The 15,652-nt window shown below is 36.4% G+C and overlaps 1 protein-coding gene and 2 long non-coding RNA genes across 4 annotated transcripts in view; 1 reads left to right on the plus strand and 2 right to left on the minus strand.

The window, feature by feature from the left end:
• LOC128242344 (ADAM 17-like protease) overlaps nt 1–15,652 on the minus strand; it is a 61,501-nt gene that overhangs the window by 34,657 nt on the left and 11,192 nt on the right. The window lies entirely within an intron of this gene.
• Nucleotides 1,047–5,680, plus strand: LOC128242347 (uncharacterized). The gene is made up of 4 exons (XR_008262587.1): nt 1,047–1,214; nt 1,622–1,730; nt 2,950–3,172; nt 3,720–5,680. It is a non-coding gene; the product is annotated as an uncharacterized LOC128242347 (long non-coding RNA).
• Nucleotides 11,541–15,285, minus strand: LOC128242346 (uncharacterized). 2 transcript variants are annotated; one of them, XR_008262585.1, is made up of 4 exons: nt 15,118–15,285; nt 13,192–13,280; nt 12,469–12,683; nt 11,541–11,871 (listed from the first exon to the last, which is right to left on the minus strand). It is a non-coding gene; the product is annotated as an uncharacterized LOC128242346 (long non-coding RNA). The 2 variants fall into 2 exon arrangements; XR_008262586.1 differs by lacking the exon at nt 13,192–13,280 and having other exon boundaries at nt 11,544–11,871; nt 15,118–15,279.

Below are 15,652 nucleotides of genomic sequence, written 5' to 3' on the forward strand. Positions count from 1 at the left end.
GTACTTTTTTTTACAATTATGATATCAAAGCATAACACAATATGACATTCTTTTAGATAATTGTCCTGAGATTTGTTACAGAAAAAAACTTTTTTGGTGCCAATACTAGTCTAAAATATTAGACGTGTTATACGGGATTCTTCCAATCCCTAACGTCTAAACGGGAATGTGCAAAAAACGGGGGTGTTTTAAAAATATCAAAATTGTTTTAAGTGAAGTATTTTATGGTTGAAATTGATCATAAAGAGTTATATTCATATTTTACCATGTAAGTGAAATGCTATTTTGCACTAAACAAGCATTTAATGCATTAAAACAAGTTGTTTACCTTTCCAATAAAACGAAAGTTGACTGACACAGAAAACAATTATGCGAAGGGGAACAACTCGATACAATCGTAATAACTCGGCCTCCTCCGACAAAGCTTCGAGATAGACCTCGTTATACAATCGTAACAACTCGGCCATGGCCGAAATGTTCCGAGCGATTTAAAACTGTGCCCTGAAGCCTTGCAGGTGCCCTTCATGTATATATCGTTATGTTATGACAGAATGAAATAAAGAAAAGCCGTCAAACTCATAATTATAAGTTGGATATTTATTTTTTGTGTACGGAACTAACATAAAATAACATTATCTGGTAATATTTCTTGTTTTTATGATATTTTATAGACGCTATATGCTTTAACCCGGAATCCTGATCGGAACAACTACCCACTTTTGATACTAAACAATTTGTACGTGAAGGATTTGCCATATCAAAAATCTAAAAAAAATCCGTCAACGTACAATTATTTGGACTAGTGCCAATACGTGCAACAGCCCCTTTAACAGAAAAGAAACATAGAAAATAAGACAATTTACTCCAAATCTGACCTTAATCTTAAAGTTATACGTTCAGCGGTAATTAGAAAAATACGTGAGCATAAATAAAATTAAAATTTTATGATATACTAGTTCATATCATATTCATTTGATGTTACATTTCAATTTTTTATAAAGAAAACTCGTATTTGTTGATATTTTGGAGATCAAAGATATCAACTTTCGAATTACCCGCCACAGTTCGTAGCCGTTCGTAGCCAGCTTCGGAATCGATCATTTGCATAATACATGAATGAAGCGCCCGTATGTAAACAACCGATACTGGCGATAGCGACTTTCATTCAGCTACCAACATGGTCAAAAGAAATGTTTCTACCAGTTACTCTTGAGGTTAGAGCGTTATTTTATTTTACTTCTAACCGACTTTTTAATGAACTTGCATTTTATTGTTTATATTTTCTAAATTCTACCATAAATCAAAAGGCATGTCTACAGTAACTGAAGTGGGTGGGGTAAAATTAAGTTAATATTCAATCGCGCCTAATTTATCATAGATATCGTACAGTATTATGTTTGGAGCAACGCATACTTGTAAGTAAACGTGCATTTGATTTCTGGACCATTAATTCATGATTGATTGACTTATTTCTATTGTAAAAAAGATGAAACTAAAAGTAAATCACGTAGTGATCTGCATGGGTGTCAGGTAGATAATTTACTGTACAGTATAGATAAAATTCTTATTTTTGTATTTTCAGTCACCTCCAAGCATTCCCTTATTATTTTTGTATTTTCAGCCACCTCCAAGCATTCCCTTATCCCAAATTGATATTAAAAGAGAATGTTGATGAGCCTGATCCGTCGATTCAAATACCATAACACAGCCAACCCAAAAAAAAGAACAGCGTAAGTTTATAACACGTACATCATCTTAGAAATCCATTTTAAATGTGTATTTGAATGTACTTGAATGATGCAGAGAATTAAGAATCCAAAACTAGATCACTCTATAATTTGACACTTCACATAAGTGAAACCACAAGTTGATCAAGTAATAATTAATATGTTTGGGGGGGAGGACACAATTATGTTTGGTGGGTACTCCTTTCCATATTGTTTTTTATATTGTATATTTTAAAGCTAAATTCTCACTAATTGACCGTTTTGACTTCTTATATATCATTTGTCTTTAATTGCCATTATACTTCCCAAATGTTCTTCAAGTTTCCAAAACATGTCAGTATTTGCAATTGAAATGTGAACATGTAAGAATTATGCAACAGTCAATTGTAACTACGCCCCCCAATCCCCCCAGGTCCGGCCAAATGGGCCGTGTTTTACCTCCAATGTGAACCTGGGTGAATGCGGTGGTTTTGTCTAGTGCTTAAATAGCGGGGAATGAGCCTTACCTTTGATCCCCGGGGTGCAGTTGCATTTGGTGGGGATTTTACCAGCAGTTCAGGGATATTTTCTGGACCTAAAGTCAAAGTCCCTGCTTTCCGCACCGGTGGGAGGGGCATGGTTACAACTAACTGGTTTGTTGTTTTGGAATAAATGTAAAAAAGTTGATCAATAATGAGAGTCAGCTTCAGGGCTTTTTCTATAGTACCCACAGCTCCGACTATCAGACCCATTCCCAAAGCAAAATATACAATATTTTTTCCCAATCTTCAGAAAAAAATCCTAGTCAAACAAAGGCAAAAAAACCAAACGTTTTTATGGAAGTCTTTTTACCTGTACTGGCTCATTCAGCATCCTAATTAACCATGTGTTATGTAATCTAAAGTTTTGGAAATATATGAAATCAGAAATTATTGATATTCATCACATTCAGAGATCGATCAGTATGAAATATTTTGTGTCATGATTTATTGCTAAAGATATTTATACCCCAAGTATTGATATTTCAGGCATTTAAGGTCTTTTGAACGGGAAAATAAACTTATTTATAAAAAATTCTCTATTCGCAGGAGACTGAAAGTCTTGTTTTTTTAACTGTAAAATTTCCCTATTTAGGAATATTCGCGACTCAAAATTCCCAAAATGTCTAGTGCCTTTTGCCAAACAAAGCGCTGCGCTATTTTAAAGGTACAATTTTACTTGTAATATTATTTATTATCTTAAGAAACAAGTGAGCAAGCTGACAAAGCTGCAACTTCAGGGAGCAATTATAAGGGTCATCAAGATGGAGCCAGGATTCATGATGCTCGTATTAGAGGTGCTGGACCAGAGTCTGAGGAAGGGAGTAGAACTCCAAGCTGGTTTGAGTGTGCTTCAACAGCCGGGACATTTCATTGCAGAGTTAAAAAGTTTGTTGGTGCCGGGAGGCCAGTCTTTCTCAAACTGCTGTAAGAACCTTATAGAAACTAAAATTCAGTATAGATCAAAGACATGAGTGTACCTAAATGTTAAATGAAGTTGATATTTATGAACAATATTATAACATTTCATGTGAATTTAAAAGCTGGTTTTACATTATTTAATACTGCTAATGAGTTCTTGAAAATTTGTACTGAAAAATGGATACTTGACAACTCATTTGCATGTTTGTACTTCATAGGAAGTCTAGTGTTGTATTTTTCTAAAAAATATGGTTTTAAATATCTTAACATGCATGTAGTCACACACAGGCAGACCAAGTTGAATTGTTGGCATGTATGAAATATGGGCAGTGTTATTTTATAAACGTTTAAAAGCTATTTTATATGCTGGCAAAGTTTGTATCTACTAAGTTATTAAAAGCACTCCTGTTTAGGTGAGTGCTGAGAACTTTCTTGAACATTCGTACTGAAGTAAGTATGACTTAATAGTAGCACATCACTGGATATTTCTTATTTTTAATCTTAGTATCTGTGAATTATGCTACTGACTTTTGATAAACCTTCCCTCTTTCAGGACTCTGACCTCCTTGTTTTGAATGAAGAAGTTCTAACCCTTGCCCATTTGATGAGGCAGGATTTCTTGTGTTCATTGATGAGGAGGACCAGGTGCAACCCAACCGCTACTAGGCGACTTATATTGTGTTCTGACACAGAGTTATTTTTGGGCTGGTGACAAGAGGGCTATTCCCTTATGTTGTGTGGAGAGCCCAGGAAACCGTCCCGATTCCCTAAGAACAATACACTGGCCTTGTGCAAAGGAGGGTTCAGTAGATGAACACAATTTTTGCAGACGGATCGTATCTGTTCTCTTGATTTTCTTCAATATTAAAATATGATATAAACAATATCAGGTCATTTTTGTATACTTTTGTGAATGACTTGTTATTTTATAAATACTGATTTGTACTGTCTTTGGTTGCTAAACTGTCATTAAGAAATTATCTCGTTTCAATTTGAAAGCCAGAAAACCTGCATGTTATGTATACTCATGTTATTGTTTATATTTATGCCCCCTCCGAGGAAGAGGGGTTGCATTGCACATGTTGGTCGGACGATTCGCAGCTTTGTTGGTAGACCAAAGCTTGTCTAAGTGATAACAACTGAAGGACAGATGGTTATCAAACTTGACATGAATGTTGGGCCTGACCAGTAGATAACCCTATTGATTTAAGGGGTCATCAGGTCCAAGTTCAAGATCACAGTGACCTTTAATGGTATAAAGTTGTTAAAGCTTGTCCGAGAAATAACTAAAAAATACCTGAACGTACGGTATGGTTATCAAATTTGACATGGAGGCTGGGCCTGATTAGTAGATGACCCCTATTGATTTTAGGAGTCATTGGGCCAATGGTAACAGTCACAGTGACCTTTAAGTTGAAAAGGTTAACAAAGATTCTCTGAGTGATATCACAACAATGTCTGGCCCTATGATCATCAAACTTGACATTGAGGCTGGGTATGACCATAACTGATTTAAATAGTCATTGGCCCTAAGTGACGAAAGTGCGTTAAGAATGAACGAGTGATAAATCAACAATGCCTGCACCCATGGCTCTCAAACATGATAAGGGAATTTGGCTTTACCAGTAGATGGTTCATTTTGATTTCAGGGGTAATCAGGTCAAAGGTGAAGGTTACAGTGACCTTGAAAGCATATTCGTGTGATTACTTGACAATGCCTGCACCCATGGTTCTCAAACTTGCCATCTAGGTTGGGGGTGACCAGTTGATGATCTTATAGATCTTGAAGTCAGAGGTCAACCTATATGCATGATTAAGTATTTTGTCATATTTACTTATTTCCTGCTCCTGAAAGGATATATTTTTATCTGCAAATATCAGTCATCATCTGAACGTGATTTAGAACTTTACTTACTATCCTCACACTTTGAACGGTCATAATCTTAAAACTGCCGCAAAGGCATCTAATGTCAATGACAAGTCAGCTGTCATTTCAGTCTGCATATTTAATTCAATTTGCGGAATAAGCCTGACAACTTGGCGCTCCTCAAGGGGAGGGGGTTCATATGTTTGACAAACATCTCTTGTTTTTCTGTTTAAAAGCGCTTTCAAATGACACTCGAGCAATATGTCTGTTTGAATCCAAATTTCACATTTTATCTTTAAAATGTGTCATACCTTTCTCAACCTTGTTTAGAAATAATAAAATGGACCTAAAGCAGGCTCAATTTTGATACAGCCCATTTCTTAAGTAGAACAAAGATTAATGCAAAAAACCACTTTCCCACAAAGAAGTAAATAACTGAAATAAAACCATGAAGATCCCACAGTTTGTTGACTTCTTCTTGATTTAAAAACTCAGATCTTATATATCCGATAACTTGTGTAAGCAAAATAGTAAACAAGAGGGCCAAATGGCACTGAATCGCTCACCTGTCATATATTGCACATTCTTCCATTATATACAAATATTAAAAACCTAAGCCAATGAACACGGGGCGTGGCCAATTTTGACCCCAGGGCTAAAGCTTGAACAATCTTATTAGTGTAATTGTTTAATCTTAATAAACAATGCTTCATACCAAATATCTAAGGCCTTCGCCTTTTGGTTTCGGAGAAGAAGATTTTTTAAGTTTTCATCATATACATATATATAAGGAAACCCATGACCGCCCGGGTGGGGCCATTTTTTGACCCCAGGGCCAAAGATTGAACAATATTGGTACAAGTCAACTAGATGATATATCATGCCAAATATCTAAGCTCTTGTCACTTCTTGATTTTACGTGCGTATCTATATATGAATATTTGTTATTAATTGTTGTATGTGGCCCATATTGAAAATTGGTATGTGCACTAAATATGTTATCCAGTTTAAATTAAGACGTTACTTGTCTTTGTGACTTCGGAGAAGACTTGGGAAAACCCATCAGCCCCGGGGTGTGGCCAATTTTGACCCCAGGGCCATAATTTGAACAAACTTTGTAGAGTTCCACTAGACGATGAATCATGCCAAATATCTAAGCTCTAAGCAACGTAAGTTCAGAGGAGATGATTTTTGAAGTTTTCACTATAAACATATAGAGAAAACCCATGACCTCCCAAGGGGACAGGGCCAATTTTGACCCCAAGGCCATAATTTGAACAAACTTTGTAGAGGTCCACTAGACGATGAATCATGCCAAATATCTAAGCTCTGTCCAAGTAAGTTCAGAGGAGAAGATTTTTGAAGTTTTAACTATAAACATATAGAGAATACCCTAACCCCCCGGGGCGGGGCCAATTTTGACCCCAGGGCCATAATTTGAACAATCTTTGTAAAGGTCCACTAGACGATGAATCATGCCAAATATCTAAGATCTAGTCCAAGTAAGTTAAGAGAAGATTTTTGAAGTTTTAACTATAAACATATCAAGTATACCCATAACCCCCCGGGGTGGGGCCAATTTTGACCCCAAGGCCATAATTTGAACAATCTTTGTAGAGGTCCACTAGACGATGAATCATGCCAAATATCTAAGCTCTAGTCCAAGTAAGTTCAAAGGAGAAGATTTTTGAAGTTTTCACTATAAACATATAGAGAAAACCCATGACCCCCCGGGGCGGGGCCAATTTTGACCCCAAGGCCATAATTTGAACAATCTCTGTAAAGGTCCACTAGACGATGAATCATGCCAAATATCTAAGCTCTAGTCCAAGTAAGTTCAGAGGAGAAGATTTTTGAAGTTTTAACTATAAACATATAGAGAATACCCATGACACCCCGGGGCAGGCCAATTTTGACCCCAGGGCCATAATTTGAACAATCTTTGTAGATTTCCACTAGACGATGAATCATGCCAAATATCTAAGCTCTAGCCCAAGTAAGTTCAAAGGAGAAGATTTTTGAAGTTTTCACTATAAACATATCAAGTATACCCATGACCCCCCGGGGTGGGGCCAATTTTGACCCCAAGGCCATAATTTGAACAATCTTTGTAGAGGTCCACTAGACGATGAATCATGCCAAATATCTAAGCTCTAGTCCAAGTAAGTTCAAAGGAGAAGATTTTTGAAGTTTTCACTATAAACATATAGAGAAAACCCATGACCCCCCGGGGCGGGGCCAATTTTGACCCCAAGGCCATAATTTGAACAATCTCTGTAAAGGTCCACTAGACGATGAATCATGCCAAATATCTAAGCTCTAGTCCAAGTAAGTTCAGAGGAGAAGATTTTTGAAGTTTTAACTATAAACATATAGAGAATACCCATGACACCCCGGGGCAGGCCAATTTTGACCCCAGGGCCATAATTTGAACAAACTTTGTAGAGTTCCACTAGACAATGAATCATGCCACATATCTAAGCTCTAGCCCAAGTAAGTTCAAAGGAGAAGATTTTTGAAGTTTTCACTATAAACATATAGAGAATACCCATGACCCCCCGGGGCAGGGCCAATTTTGACCCCAGGGCCATAATTTGAACAATCTTTGTAGAGGTCCACTAGACGATGAATCATGCCAAATATCTAAGCTCTAGTCCAAGTAAGTTAAGAGGAGAAGATTTTTGAAGTTTTAACTATAAACATATCAAGTATACCCATGACCCCCCGGGGTGGGGCCAATTTTGACCCCAAGGCCATAATTTGAACAATCTTTGTAGAGGTCCACTAGACGATGAATCATGCCAAATATCTAAGCTCTAGTCCAAGTAAGTTCAAAGGAGAAGATTTTTGAAGTTTTCACTATAAACATATAGAGAAAACTCATGACCCCCCGGGGCGGGGCCAATTTTGACCCCAAGGCCATAATTTGAACAATCTTTGTAAAGGCCACTAGACAATGAATCATGCCAAATATCTAAGCTCTAGTCCAAGTAAGTTCAGAGGAGAAGATTTTTGAAGTTTTAACTATAAACATATAGAGAATACCCATGACACCCCGGGGCGGGGCCAATTTTGACCCCAGGGTCATAATTTGAACAAACTTTGTAGAGGTCCACTAGACGATGAATCATGACAAATATCTAAGCTCTAGTCCAAGTAAGTTAAGAGGAGAAGATTTTTGAACTTTTAACTATAAACATATCAAGTATACCCATGACCCCCCGGGGTGGGGCCAATTTTGACCCCAAGGCCATAATTTGAACAATCTTTGTAGAGTTCCACTAGACGATGAATCATGCCAAATATCTAAGCTCTAGTCCAAGTAAGTTCAAAGGAGAAGATTTTTGAAGTTTTCACTATAAACATATAGAGAATACCCATGACCCCCCGGGGCAGGGCCAATTTTGACCCCAAGGCCATAATTTGAACAATCTCTGTAAAGGTCCACTAGACGATGAATCATGCCAAATATCTAAGCTCTAGTCCAAGTAAGTTCAGAGGAGAAGATTTTTGAAGTTTTAACTATAAACATATAGAGAATACCCATGACCCCCCGGGGCGGGGCCAATTTTGACCCCAGGGCCATAATTTGAACAAACTTTGTAGAGGTCCACTAGACGATGAATCATGACAAATATCTAAGCTCTAGGTCAATTAAGTTCAGAAAAGAAGATTTTTGAAGTTTTCACTATAAACATATAGAGAAAACCCATGACCCCCCGGGGCGGGGCCAATTTTGACCCAAGGGCCATAATTTGAACAATCTTGGTAGAGGACCATTTGGTGATCCTACCTACCATATATCAACGGCCTAAGCCTTGTGTATTATGAGAATACGATTTTTAAAGTTTTTCCTTTTGGTTGCCATGGCAACCAGAGTTCTGCATGGAATTGAATTCTTTGAACAACTTTGATAGAAGACCACCCAAGGAACATCCCTATGAAGTTTTATTAATATTGGCCCAGCGGTTAAGGAGGAGATGTCTTTTAAGTAAATTGTTGACGGACGACGCACGACAGACGCCGGACAAAAGGCAATCACAAAAGCTCACCTTGTCACAAAGTGACAGGTGAGCTATAAAAGAGCTGCCTCTGTATGCACCCGAAGAGTTGTTCGGAATGGTCAGTATGTATGATTTGCTGGTATGTGACAATTGCTCCTTAAGTGCTTATTATATTTTGAAAGTTAATATAAACAGATGAATTCTTGAAAATGCTAGTCAATTTACAAAATACCCAACCACAACACTGTTCTGAAATGGTCTTAAAAACGTTTGTTTAGGTTAACATCCCCAAAATTATAAGGCAGGTAAGGTAGAGATGTTATTCAAAAAAATGCTCTATCTTGTGATTGTTGTCATTTCTCGCAAACATCACTATTTCTAGCCAGTGTCACTTATATAAAACTGTTGTTACGGAGGTATATAATGTCAAAAGTTAATGAGAGTTAATGTTTAAAAGAAATACTAATGTTGGCCCAGTTATCTAAAAGCTAACTTGTCTACATGTTGTGTTTTTTTTTCTTTTACAGAAAGATTCCATGAAAAACAAAAGTTTAATTTGACATTTTGTTTATTTTTGAGAACTTCACCAAAATAATCATCACATATAAATCAATATACATGTATGAAGTTCAACTTTCAAAGTATCCTATGTGCTTTTGATATACCCTATTTTCAAAGGGTTTTGGTCAAGTTCCATCCACTTTAATATAAAATCAAACTTTTTTTAAATACTTAAAATGCGTTAGCATGTCGCAGGTAACACGACTTATAAAGCTGAAGAGAACAAATATACACACAAATTTACATGATTGCGAGTACATATTTTGCTTCTAGTACCCAAGTATTTCTTAAGAAGTGACCATATTTTTTACCGTATGTGACAAACTTGATCTCCCTTATTTTGTTCATTTCATCAAGGTGAACATTCCCACTAAGTTTGAACACATGTAATCTTACAAAGCAATATCAAGGTTTGATTCTATAATGTTTTAAAAATAAAATCAAGTGACTTCCATTCAGTCCACATGTGACCTAGTTTCAAACAAGACAACAATGAGACCATTGTCATTAAGTTTCATGAATATTGGACCAGTGCTCCAGCTAGCCCGTTTTTCAATGGCGCAGCGCCCGTGCCCCTTTTCTTACCGCCCTGCCCCCTTTTTGAGTAGTGCCCTTTTCACAAATGCTCTATTAGCCCCAAATATCCCGTTAGTGCCCTTTTTACTATTGAAATCATTATAAAAGATTGACAGTCCTTAATCCGCTGTCATAATTGAGACAAATTACGTAATACTTATGATAATAGTGTTCCCGCTAGGTGTCACCATGCCCCCATTGATTGCTTAAAATATGCCGTACTGCCCTTTCATCTTTCCATGTGCCTTAACCAAGTCATATGACAGCTAATTGTGTATTTGTGTAGTGAGCAGACGACCTGTGTATTCATAATCGGTCATCTACTAATCCGATAATTAGGAAGAGCCAAATAGGGAAACATCGGCAGGAGGCGTGCCTATTGAATGTCAGCCATTCAGAATATACATTGAGAACTCGTTCAACCAATGATGAAAGTTCGTAAAATGCGATAGAAAATGCGAAGGGATGGTGAAAAATGTTGTGAAGCACAATTAAATCTTTTAAAATAATTGTTTATTGTATTGTACAGACGAGACTTGCCATTTTCAACATTGTTGATTTGAAGCAGACGGCACTGCCGATATGTAAACATAAGAAAGGTGGCGCTAATACAATCAAATACATCACCTTTTCAGTAAATGTTTTGAAAGTTTATATATAAAATATTCATGATGAAAATTTCTTTGTAATCCACAAAATTATGTTGATGCTTTATTTAGTATTTACTTATCATGTCCACGATCTTGTCAAAATTCGCCGAAACCGCCATTTTATCAGAACGATTTTCTGAGTTATTTTATCAATGTTCTATGTTTAATAAGTGATTTTTTAAACCAGGGTAGTGATTTTTATTGTCATTTTATTCTAAAACATCAGCATATTAAACATTATTTTACCAAAGACATTTAAATAACAAACAGGCTGAATGTAACATTCGTACCCAAACCCGATCGTACCAAACTAAGATTCGTCCCCTACATTTATTTTTGTTGTGTGTATCTATTTATTTGATGTTTAACTGTGTTTGTTTTTGTCTTCATCTTACAAACTTTTAAAAGAAATATGTGACATTGCACTAAAGAAGATGCCAAACAAGTACAATCATACTACCACAGACAAAAAGACAAATTTTAATTTTGATATTAAAACACACCCTTCTAAATTTTGAGAAAAAACAACAACACCATTTTGTATAAGTCTGAAAATCATGGAAAATGATTTAAATTGAGTATTAAAACAAAACAAATTCTAGGGGGAGACCCCCCCAACCCCCCCACAAAAAAACAAACACCTTGTGACAGGGGTGGACCCCCCCCCCCCCCCCACAACCACCCCAATCTCTACACGACTCATGTAGCTTGCCCTTTTTTTACTCCACCCTGCCCATTTCAAATCCTGGCTGGAGCACTGTTGGAGCACACAGTAAACCTCTAGAAATGTCTCTTATTAAACCTAGATTCTTGCTCGCTGTACAATTCCCTTCTTGGTTAAGGAGATAACTGTTCAAGGTGGCTAGAGATTTGTCGAGGATAGTGCTTCTCCATAACAGCCTTTCTACCCATACTGAAAAATTGTTGGTCAAGTGACACATGAAGATCAGTTTCTTCAGCGACTCTGTATGGATAGGTCTTTTTTCTTTCACTGCGTTTACTGGGGAATATTGCCATCCTCTTCTATTGTTCCATGCACGGTTTAGTCTGCATACAAAACAAGAAATGTTTCATTTACAGAATAAGAATTGACCACATCACACACACACACACGCACAATTATCTAGAAGTAAGATAGTTATCGAAATAAATATTTCCACTTATAACCAGACTTAAAGCTGCACTCTCACAGATATACAAATTTTACATTTTTATTTTTTTTGTCTTGCAAAGAGCACATTTTTGCGAGAATATCTGGAAACCAATAATATAAGATTGCTGACAAAAAAATCAGATGGCAGTTTTTCATATTTCCGTTCGAAAAATAATGTTAAATGCATAAACATCACTTTCTTTAACTTAAATATAAAAATCTGCTCGTTCGAAGACAAAAAAAATAAAAGTTATCAAAACGTTCAATCTGTGGGAGTGCAGCTTTTAAGCCTGAAAATGTGATCAGATCATTTCAATTTCATGAATTATGATGCAGTTATTTTATGAAATGCTTATTCTTGTTTCCTGTATAAATAGCCTGAATTCCCTGATTTTTAATATAATAATATATATAAAAGGGTATAACTTCAAACTTCTACTAATATAAGATGTGAAAAGAGTCAAAGCTTGCTGTACATTAAATTTATTTACCTGTATACTAGATAGTATGCATCTTTGATGGAAGGTGGTTGTCAAGGACAATCACTCTGAGGGCTTTAAGGGTACTAAAGTGTTTTTTTATTGTTAAGCCATGGTGAATTCCTCTCCTCTTGGCTCAATGGCCCATGACTTTACTCATAATATTGAATCGGGGGAGGCCACTCATGCTCATCCGTCAAATGATGGAGAAGAACAGCTGAGATGCCCTTAAAATAAATAGCATTTCATTTTATTTTCATTTATCTACTTATATCATCAATAAATGTTATATGTTAATTATCAATATTATAAATACTTAATCAATATACCAACATATACTTCCAAGCTCAAATCACTGCATTTTCATGACACAAATATCAGGCCTTATTTGATAAAAAGGATATCAACCTCTTTTCTACCTTTTCATGATTTTTAAAGCTGCATTCTCACCTATGGACTGTGTAAACATATTTTATTTCAATTTTTGTTTTGGAATTCATTAGCCACTTTTTAAGCTTATATCATGAAACCAGTGATATAAGATATGCTGACAAAAGAGGTGAGTGCAGTTATTCATACTTACTTTCAAAAAGTATGATGTTTTTTGCCTAAAAGCCTTTCTAACACTTATGAATAGAAAATGAGATTTTGGAGTTGATAAAACGCTGCCTTTGATTTTCTATATTTGAAAAGTTCGAATGATATTTTTTATATTTGCAAAAAAACTGTACTTACAGTACACTTGGCATGTTTAAGCCAGGTTAAAATCTGTGACATCACCAGCCTCCTGACATCGGAGTCTTGAAGCGTGATGTCAAAAGATACTGAAACCCAAAATACCGTAAATTTTTATCAACTATTATTATATTATGTTTATATAGAAATTTCAGCAAATCATTTATCTTATAATAATTAAACCCTTGGTACATGTATTTTGTAGAGTTCATATACAAAACAGAAATATAAAAAGAAAAGAAATATAATTTTTTGCATTATTTTTTTGCATAAAAGATGGATGGACTACCTTTAACATGTTAACTAGTATCACATATGTACCAATTTCTATTTAAAGCCAGGTTCTTATATTATTGATATAAAAATGATAAAATATTTTTTTCAAATGCCATTTCAATCATGAGCAGGATCAAAACAATCATTGAAATTAGACTTTTTGATGAAGAAGCCCTGATTCGTATACTTTAGCTTTGAATCAAATTTCAAACAAGCCCTACTATAAAAAATCAGAATTTGGGTAAGACCCGAGGCATTTTACCAGTGGCTGTGCAGGGCTTACTGGCTTGTGTTAATTTCGACCATTTGTCAAAAGGAATGGATTTTCTTAACAAACGAATGCTTTATCACAGCTTATTGAAGGGCTGTATTTACACAATTGGGGGTTGGGCTCAGGTCCTTCAGTTAGTCAAAAAAGACATCAAATGCAATTTTTTGGTAATGAAAATATTTCAAAACAAATTACATATATTGAAATGCCAATAAATGTGCTGTATACAATTGTTCTTTTCAATTGAATTGCAGTTGCTATTGGATTTAGCTTGACTTTTTCAAGTTTTTGACGATATCTCTAACTTGCATATGATGCCAACTACCGGTATTTTGCCCTTTTAACATTTGACTTAGAAATTCTGGATTTTGCATGTAATCTTATTTTACAGTGATCCAGGCATGTTTTGCCAAAGCCTGCCAAAGGCGGATCCAGTAATTGACACAAGATTGGAGTCACTCAGGGGTTGTAACCTTTCAACGTGTGTCCCCCCCCCCCCAGAACTGAATAATTCTGGTCAGCAATGATGGCAAACGGCCAGGTTCACCCCCTAGGAAATGTACATAATATCTAGTCCGAAATGGTACATTTTGGGCAATTTATTTCTTTTTAATCCTATATAAAAATATGCCACCTGAATGACTTTCAACGAGTCTTTTGACCATTTTTATTACTTAAGCGTACAGGGAAAAGATAAGAAATGTCAAAACAATAAAAAAGTATGCCTGATTGCTTATTAGTGTACCAGTACCATTGAAATAGGCAGTAAACAAGGAAGTTATGGGGTTAGGTGTGGGGTGTGCCCCCCATATTGATATTGCAAGTGCTGAAATCCTTAATGCTTATGTACCAGTCATTTGTAACCACAGCCCCGTAGGTCCGGGGAATAGCAGGGACTTTGACTTTCGTTCCAGCCTACCCCGGGTAAAATCCCGGCCCTGCCGGGACGACCAGTTGGTAAAATCCCCGCACCCCAGGGATCCTAGGTAAGGTCCATTCCCCACAAATTTTTGCGAACATAAAACCACCCCATTATGCGGTACTGCGGGGCCAACTGGAAGGTAAAAGCACGCCCCATTTCCCCAGTATACCCCCGGACCTGGGGGGGGGGGCGTGGTTACAACTGACTGGTGCATTATAGCAATGAAAAAAGTCGATCAAGGTGCCTCTGACAGCTCTTGTTTGTTTTCGAAATTATTTTGGATTTTGAATAGGAACTTTCACTAACATTTTGGCGAATAAGTACATCCGTTCTCCAAGGAAATGGGGTATGTGCACCCGCCCGAAAGTGTGTCGAAAGATAGCCCTACTGACTGTTAATAAATAAACTATCAATGTTTTTCAAACATCAGGTAAAATGTTAAAGATAAAACACAAACCTATCGTGATGTTTCGTTTCCACGCCCTCCATTTTCCCACTCCATTTGAAGCTTTGAATGCTATCCTTTTCTTTCAATCAATGCCTAAATAAATCATCGACGTCAATATCTTTCCTACATTTTTCATTTACCGTCGCTTTCTGATCGATTTTGGCAATCTCTGTCTGACTCTGTTTCTCTTTTCATTTTCATCTGTCCATCTTTGTTTTGATTTGCTGACCTCATTGATTATTCATAACTGTCACGTGCTTGTGCTCCGTTTATTTTCGTAGGATTTCGGAACTGCTCGGAATAACTCCGAGTAGGCCATAGCGGATTATTTGGTAACCACCAAAAAATAAATATGGTCTGAAAATCGTGTTAATATCAGGCAATCGGAGTGGAATCTAGAGACGAAATTTCGCACAACGCTAAAATAAGGATGCCTTTTTACGACAGTTGTGTTATTTTTGTGTTTTATAACCAAAATTCTCGCTGAACGTACAACTTTAACAGAAAAGAAACAGAGAAAATAAGACAATTTCTTCACAATCTG

Source organism: Mya arenaria, chromosome 8 (genome assembly GCF_026914265.1).
Source record: "Mya arenaria isolate MELC-2E11 chromosome 8, ASM2691426v1".
NCBI classification, from domain to species: Eukaryota; Metazoa; Mollusca; class Bivalvia; order Myida; family Myidae; genus Mya; species Mya arenaria.